Source organism: Triturus cristatus, chromosome 4_2 (assembly GCF_964204655.1).
Source record: "Triturus cristatus chromosome 4_2, aTriCri1.1, whole genome shotgun sequence".
NCBI lineage: Eukaryota > Metazoa > Chordata > Amphibia > Caudata > Salamandridae > Triturus > Triturus cristatus.
The window spans coordinates 803422987-803431460 of record NC_140586.1 but is presented as its reverse complement, the minus strand read 5'-3'; the positions used below and the strand labels follow the sequence as shown (position 1 = coordinate 803431460).

The following is an 8474-nucleotide window of genomic DNA, read 5'->3' as shown; positions in this document are numbered from 1 at the left end:
AATTAAGAAGTAGAGACAAAAGGATATTGGGCCACCAACCCTTGAGAGGATGGTTTCATATACTTATCTAAAGACCTCCAAATAGTGTTAGAGATGGAAGGAGAACAATGTGTCCCTTCAACAGAAGTATGAGCCCCACGAAGAAACGAAACCCAGGCCCACCAAGTATGATAGGACAGGAGATTAAAGGATTTCCATTCTGTCAAATAATTTTTAACAGCAATGGATATGAGAAGATCTAACAACCGCATATCAGTATCATCCAAGGGGAGAGGAGTGCCTGCAGACCATGGACCCAATAAAATCTTAGCTAATGAGAGCTCCACTGGAGTATCAAAAATTATTGATAGATGTTTCTGAATCAAATCCCAAAAGGAATGTAGTAACGAACATTCAAAAAACAAATGTTGGTAAGTGCCTGAGACCAAATTGCAGTTCCAACAAAGATCATTGTCTCTTAGCTTCATCTTATGTAGGCTAACAGGGGTCCAATGCAGGAGATTCATAGAAAAGAATTTAGATTGCATAAGAGTAGGAGCAATCTTATTCTGTAATGAAACCTTCCTAATTAAATGCCATGACTTATGTGAGATATGTTTGAAAATATCACTTTCAAAATGATGTGACCATTTATCTTTTGTAATAGTAGCCTGGGAGGGAGATGGCGCAGATTAAAAATTTGTATATCTTCGATGCACTATGACCTGAACAAGAACACATAGACGAAAGTGAAATAGTAGTCGAGTCTTTACAAAGGGCAATTCTAGAAAGAGCAACCTTTAATTTTAAAACGGAATAAAAATCCATATTATAAAGATTATATGTGATGGCTAACGAAGAAAAGGGAAGAGGGTCATGATTGGAATCAAAAAGATGTTTGACCAATGTCAGACCTCTACTAGCCCAGGAAGCCATCGTAACAGAATCAATATCAGTAACAATTTTAGGATTATACCATAATGAAGACCATCTCGATTTATGAATGGGTTTGGAAACTTTTTTATCAATATATTTTAGAGCACTAATTGTGTCTGAAATAATCCGTCTTGAATGAGGTAACTCCAGATTAGAAGCAGTTAAAAAGGAAGGAGTAGAAAGAGGTGTACACAGCTCGCGTTCAATATATAGCCATGGGGGGGTATGGAGAGAATCCGATAAAAACGAGCACCCTGAGATGATAAAAAGGCAATTTGATACAGGTTCCAATCTGGAAGATTACATCCACCCAAAACAGTTCGTTTTCTAAGATGTTTATATACAATTCTAGCATGCTTATCACTCCATAAAAATTTTGACCTAAATAAATCAATCTGCCGGAAAAAGGATGAGGAGAATTTCACAGGCAGCATGGAGGATAAGAAGTTAATAATGGGGGTTATCATCATCTTAAGAGTTTGAAGTCGTCCCCACCAGGACATGTATTTCGGAGACCAAGAGGATAAGAGATCTTTAACCTTAGCTAATATATGAGATTCATTATAAGGAATTGTATCTAAAAGGTTATTACAAAACCAAATACCTAAGTATTTAATTCGGGTCAACTGTCATTTAAAGCCAGCCTCACCCTTGTGAGAAGGGAAGCACGAAGCATTAAGAGGGAACATTTCCGTCTTATCTGTTCAGAGTATATCCTGAAACTTGTGAAAACTCTTTAATGGTATTAGAGATAGCAGGAATAGCAGTAGCAATGTCCTCAGAAAAGATGAGCACATCATCTGCATATGCCGCCGTTTAAGTTGGAAGCCTTTGATATTCTCATTCATATTGAGTAACCGAAGGAGTGAGTCTATAGACAAAAGAAAAAGAAGGGGTGAAAGCGGGCACCCCTGTCTAGTGCCCTGGCGTAGATGAAAAAAGGAGGACATAGCCCCATTGACTCTGATGTTAGCTTTAGGTTGCACATATAAGGAGATTATCATGTTGAAAAAAAGAATCAACAGTTATGAGATTGGAGCACTTCTTTTAAAAAAGGCCAAGAAAAGCCTTTTCGGCATCAAGAGCAATCGCAGCCGATGGAAAAACAGAGAACTTTGATTTCTCCAATATATGACAGAAGGTGCGGATATTATCTCTAGCAAGTCTCCCTTTTACAAAGCCAGTCTGAGAGCTATGGATAAAACGAGAGATATAATCCTCTAAATGCTTAGCCAGAATTTTAGCAAAAATCTTAGCTTCCATATTTAGAAGCGAGATTGGACGAAAACTTTTAGGGTCATAATGATCTTTCCCTTCCTTCGGAATCACGACAATAGTGGCCTCTGCGGCTGACCCCGAAACTTTGCCTGACAATACAAAGTTATGAAAACTCTCTTGAGATATTTCATTATTGAGGATGAGAAAGTCTTCTAAAAAGCAATAGGATAACCATCAGGCCCTGAAGCCTTCCCCGACCGAGTCGTCCGAATGACTTGAATTATCTCTTCAGAATCAATAGTTTGCCCCAGAGCAGACATCTCGGACTGCGAAATAGTATATGTAGGGACCTTGGACAAAAATTGCTGACACACCGATAAGTCACATTGATTCTTGGGGGTGTAGAGCTTTTCATAAAAATCTCGAAAGACTTGCAAAAGTTCTTGAGAGTGGAATTTCCTAGCACCATTGCTGTCATTAATATAGGAAATCTGAGTGGATTTAGCATTCGTATTTTGAAACTTTAAAGTGGCAGCCAACATATTACCTGCTCTATTTTGAAGCAATAGGTGTTTAGATTTTTGAGCATGTATGCCAATATGCGCTCTCTTAGTAACAATGGAGTTATAAGAGTATTTCAAGTTTTTAATGTCCTGCAAGAGAGACTTATCATTAGAGCTTCTATATAATCTCTCTTTACATTTGATTTTATACCCCAAAGATTGCAATGATCCTCTGATATCAGCATTCTGTTTTGACAATTTATTTGATAATTTGGCCCCTAATCGTGCATTTAAAAGAATCCCATAAAACAATTTGGGAATTTACTGAAGACTCGTTATCATTGAAAAAATTATCAATAGTTCTTGAACTTCATCTTTGTCATCCAAAATCTCTGTATTAAGACGCCATGTACGAGGAGCTTGTTTATCCGCCAGAGAGAGGAGAGTAAATGAGATAGCTGCGTGGTCAGAAACAACTATTGGGTGAATGATAGGATTACTTGTGTGTTTTAGAAGAGCAGCATCAACAAGAAGATAATCAATGCACGAAAAACTAGAGTGTGGAGAAGAGAAAAACGTGAAATCACGACCCGTAGGATTATGTAACCTCCAAAGATGAGCACATATTGAGCATTTGTTTATGTGACCTAGGAGGGCGAAATTTAAAGGCTGAATGCCTATCTAAAATAGGATCCAAAGGCAAGTTAAAATCACCATCAGCAATTGTTCTAGCATTTTGCAGGATCTCAGAGAGTTTTTTATTTATTGAACGCCAGAAGAGTTGATCATCAATGTTGGAAGCATAAATATTCATAACAAATAAATCATCTAAGCCACTGGACAAGTGAGAGAGCATCCATCTGTCATCCATATCATGTTCAGCAGTAACGATAGACAGCCCAGAATTCTTGGAAATCATGGTTACAAGCCCATTCTTTTTACCAGCGGCTTCAGAACAAACAACATCCAGAACCCACTCCTTCCTCAAAAGCAAAGCTTCCTTAAAGGCAATCTTAGTCTCTTGAAGAAGAACAATATCACTAGATAAACTTTTGCAGTAGTTTAGGATCTTGGACCTCTGAACAGGATGATTCAATCCACGAACATTAAGAGATATTACATTTAGGCCAGCCATAAAAAGACCTGACACCAACCAAATAAAATCATCTGATAAGGGAAGATTATGCAACAGGGTAACAGGTACATAAATAAATAAACAGCAAGAAAAACATAAAAAATTAACCGTAGCAGGAGTCCCCAAGGAAAAAGAGATAGAAATAGAAGATGAAAGAGTGAAAGAAAAAAGAAGAAAGAGAAAAGATGCTCCAAAGAAAAGAGGAGCATATAAAAAGAAAAACCCCACCAGGGGATTTCTGTAATAGACAAATTGCATGGGGAGAAAAAACGTGGAGGCACAACCACAGAGGCCAGCACTACCAGTGCAGACCGCTCGGGAATAAATAAATAAGTCATTAAGCGACAGAACTTAAATGTACATGAATCTTACAATACCAACATTCTAATAGAATCAGAGAGTAGATAATCCAGAGAATACTAAAATTTAAGAGTAGAAAAAGTATAATCAGGTAACAAAGGTGTCAATAAGAGATATATAAATAACAAGCTAAGGCAAACAATTCGTATCAGACATCATAAATAACAATAATAAATATTAAATATAATAGTATAAGGCAAAAATCGATTATGGTGTCAAAATAAACCACAATGGATAATATAAAGAACAGACTCAGGTAATATTCGATTAGAGGATCATAATTAACAATAATAAATATTAGAAAGAACAGATTAAGGCAGTATAAATTAAGTGTAGAGAAATTGCTAAACTGACATCATGGAATGTGTGATGTCAGCTTAATGTGGAATGTTGACGGAGTAATTGAAAACGCTGTTGAGCTGGGAGCTCAGCTGGATTGTCGCTCACAAATAAACTCCTTTGAAGGCTTAATTGCATCTTGTGAAATCTTTACATTGGCGACGAGTTACAAGAACTGTGCAGGGGACAGTTTAGCGACAAGTCCACCCCTGGATAAAGTGAACCTTCGTATGAAAATTTAAGGCAAGTGTTCATCTTGATTCCATTAAATAAACAAAGTTGATTTTGAGATATTTAACCTTGGGATTAACTCGTAATGATCTTCGAACTCGAAAACTGGGATTGGCTGCATGATATATATATAAATATTAATGTGAAGCGATATTAAACAATTTAAAGGCACATCGGCGCAAGTTATCGATGCGCGTGACCTCCATCGTAATATTTTTCACAACCGTGTAAATCTCATAACAAAGAAAGACGTATGCTAGCAATGCAGTCTTCGTTAACATAGTGGCCATCTATTGATTGATGTAGACAAGCGTCAACGCAAGCTGTTGATGTGCGGGAGGCCAACCGCCATTTTAGTACAGATGCGCACGAAGAAGAGAGTGGAACACACGTGCTACAGATCTTTGAGCGCGCGATTTTCTCAGCGTGTGATCCTTTGTCAGAAGGATAGCGTGCGATCTTCCTAGCGTGAAATCCTTTGCCAAAAGTGCCAAAGCAGTGTTACACAACAAAAAACACGACACACGCTTGAGCTCACCTCGTGATTTCTCTCCTCGTGACTCCTTCTGAGTAGTCCTTTTCACGAGAGTGAGCTAGCAGAGGAACATCCGTTTTGTGTAGCAAAGGGGGGGGTCCTCAGCACTGGAAACAGAGAAAGGACAGTCAAGAACACGAAGCAAGGCTCATAATAGTGGGAATAGAGAAAGGACAAACACATCATATTACAATAAGAAAAACAAGACTAGAATTTCAAAGGAGCACATTGGAATGGAAAGAACGACTATAAATACAGATGAACATATATACATTTTGGATTGAAAAGAAAGACTATAAATGCAGATGAACATACATACATTTGGTTTTATTATTTTATCTTATTATATTAAATTATTATTTTAGTTTGTTATATTAAGTTGTTATTTTGATTTGTTCTTTTAGTCTGTTATTTATTGCTCTTCAAACATGGGTGATCAAAGTATGGCTTCACATCCACCCTTTTTGTCTTCTCCTGGCGATCCACCTGTACCATGGAAGCAATGGAAAAAATTGTTTCTCACATATTTATTGGCCATAGGTGGAGATCGTTATGGTCCGCTTAGGCGTCAAGCTATTCTTTTGCATTACTTGGGTATTGAAGGAAGGAGAATTTATGAAGACTTACCTGAGTTGTCATTGGGAATGGGGGATGGACAACCAAACAATGTGTTTGAAATGTCTATACAAATGTTAGATATACAATTCACCCCTAAAACAAATTTGGTATTAGAGCGACATACGTTTTTTTCCAGAGTACAGAAATCTGAGGAAGACATTGCGTCTTAAGATGCTACATTAAGGGGGTTAGCTCTATCATGTCATTTCGAATGATTAACTGATTCTCTTATTAGAGATCAAATTGTACGTTGTACCAATGACAAGAGGATCAAAGAAAAGCTATTAACCAAAGATCCTAACTTAGAGGAGACCATCAAAATTGCTAAGGGGATGGAACATACGGCTATATGGTTAAAATAAATTGATAATACTAGTTCAGGGGGGAAGAAAAGTAGTGTTGTGGCTGAAGTAGAAGCTTTTCTACCAGAAAAGAAGAATCTTGAGAAGAGTGCTGATACCAAAAAACTAAATCGACAATAAGAAAAAAATAGAATTAAGAGCAAGACAGAAAAATATAAATTGGAGGGAGATAAAGTGTTTCAGATGCGGTGCTCCGGGGCATCTCGCATCTAGTACGATGTATGCAGCTAGATCCGCACTATGCAGAAGGTGTGAGATGAGAGGGCATCTTGCTAAGATGTGTAAAACCAAAATAGAGAATTGGGACACAAAGAAAATTCAGTTAGTAGATCAAGAAGTGGATGACATTTGTGTAAATGTTCAAGAAATAACTCTAACTGTGGAAGGAGAACAAGATGTTCTCAATGAGAGTGGAATGACTGTAGTGAAGCCATTGGATGTGAAATTAGAAAGTACTGATAAATTAGAGAAACCACATTGTGATATTCTGTTTGATGGATTTCCTATAAGAGTGTTAGTAGACTCTGGGAGCTTATTCACTCTTATTTCCAGAGAGACTTTCATGAAATTCAGTGACTCCTCGCTACAAAGTCTGATATTAAGGCTGTAGGGTATGCAGGAAGGAAAATAGAAATTTTGGGGTTTTAGTGGACAACAATAAGTTTTAAGAACAGAAAATTCTATGGGAGGATGTATGTAACTGACTTTGGCTCAGATCTCCTTGGTTGGCGGCATCAGTATGACTTAGGGATAATCATCAATCCTTCTGCTAAAGAACCAGTAATGTTAACTGAGGAAAATAAAATAGAGGAAGTTTCTCCGGAGAATTGTGAAGCTCTGATGAAGAAATGTCCTAATGTGTTTTCAGATAAATTGGGTTTGTTGAAGGGATTTTCCCATAAAATTATTTTGAAACAAGATGCAAAGCCAGTGGTGCATAAAGTGAGGAACGTACCTAATATTGTGAAAGAGGCCCTGAAGGAAGAACTAGATAGGTTATTAGAACAACAGATCATCGAACCAATAGAAGCCTCGGAATGGTTGGCCCCCATCGTCGTGGCACCTAAGGGAGATGGAAAAATCCGCTTGTGTATTGACTTGCGCGATTTAAATAAGTGCATCTGGGTAGACAGACAACCTTTGCCGAATATTTCTGAGATGTTAACCATGGAGGGTAAAGGAGTAGTGTTCAGCGTTCTGGATATGTCTTCTGCCTACCATCAGGTGAATTTGCACAATGAGTCACGTCATTTGACATCCTTCGTTACTCCATTAGGGGCTTTTCGTTATAAAAGAATGCCCTTTGGATTAGCATCAGCATCTGCTGTTTTTCAAAGAGTAATGAAGAATATTTTTGGGGACTTAGAACATGTATTGTGCTTTTAAGATGATGTACTCATTGTAGGAAATAGCAATTACAGTCATGATGAGTTATTTAAAGAAGTGATGTTTAGATTAGAAAAGTATGGTTTGACTGTAAAGAAGGAAAAGTGTCAGATAAGGAAGGAAGAGGTTACTTACTTAGGTCACACTATTAATGCTAAGGGAATTAGTCCAAAGAAAAGTATTGTGACAGCTGTAGAAAATGCACGTAGGCCTGACTCCAAGGATGAATTAAAATCATTCCTTGGGTTGGCGGAGTATTGCTCTAAATATGTGAAGAATTTTACAGAGATTGTTGAACCTTTAAGAAGGTTGATGAAAAAAGGTGCAGAGTATGATTGGACAAGAGAATGTGAGAGTTCCTTTTCTAATATAAAGAAATCTATAGTGAGTGCTCCAACCTTAGGTCATTTTGATGTGACGAAAAGGACATACATTACTACTGATGCAAGCGGTGTTGGAATTGGAGCTGTTCTTACTCAAATTCATGAAGGTGTTGAAAATGCCAATGGGTTTGCATCAAGAAGGTTACAAGGTGCGGAGACTTCTTATTCTGTGATTGAAAGGGAGGCTCTTGCCTGTTGTTGGGGTATTAACCACTTTAGGTTCTATGTGTGGGGAATTCCTTTTAAATTAAGGACAGTCCAAAAACCATTAACTTACATCTTCAAAGGTGGACGTGGATTAGAAGGAAATGTTACACCTCGTATTACAAGGTGGTTGTTAGGGGTGATTGAATACAATTTTGAGATCGAATTTGTCAAAGGCAGCAATAATGTAGTTGCTGACTATTTGTCAAGGATGCTTGAAGATGGTGTTGTCTCTGAAGTACAGAATAGTGAAGTAATGTCAATTGAAGGGGTATTATCTATCGT

General features: G+C 37.6%; 1 long non-coding RNA gene across 1 annotated transcript in view; it reads right to left on the bottom strand.

Annotated features, from left to right (window-relative positions):
• Positions 1-5239: 5239 nt before the first annotated feature.
• The window catches only part of LOC146835087 (uncharacterized), a 137922-nt gene continuing 134687 nt past the window's right edge, over positions 5240-8474 (bottom strand). The window contains exon 5 of the long non-coding RNA XR_014960377.1: positions 5240-5343. This is a non-coding gene — a long non-coding RNA (uncharacterized LOC146835087). The remainder of the gene's footprint in view (positions 5344-8474) is intronic.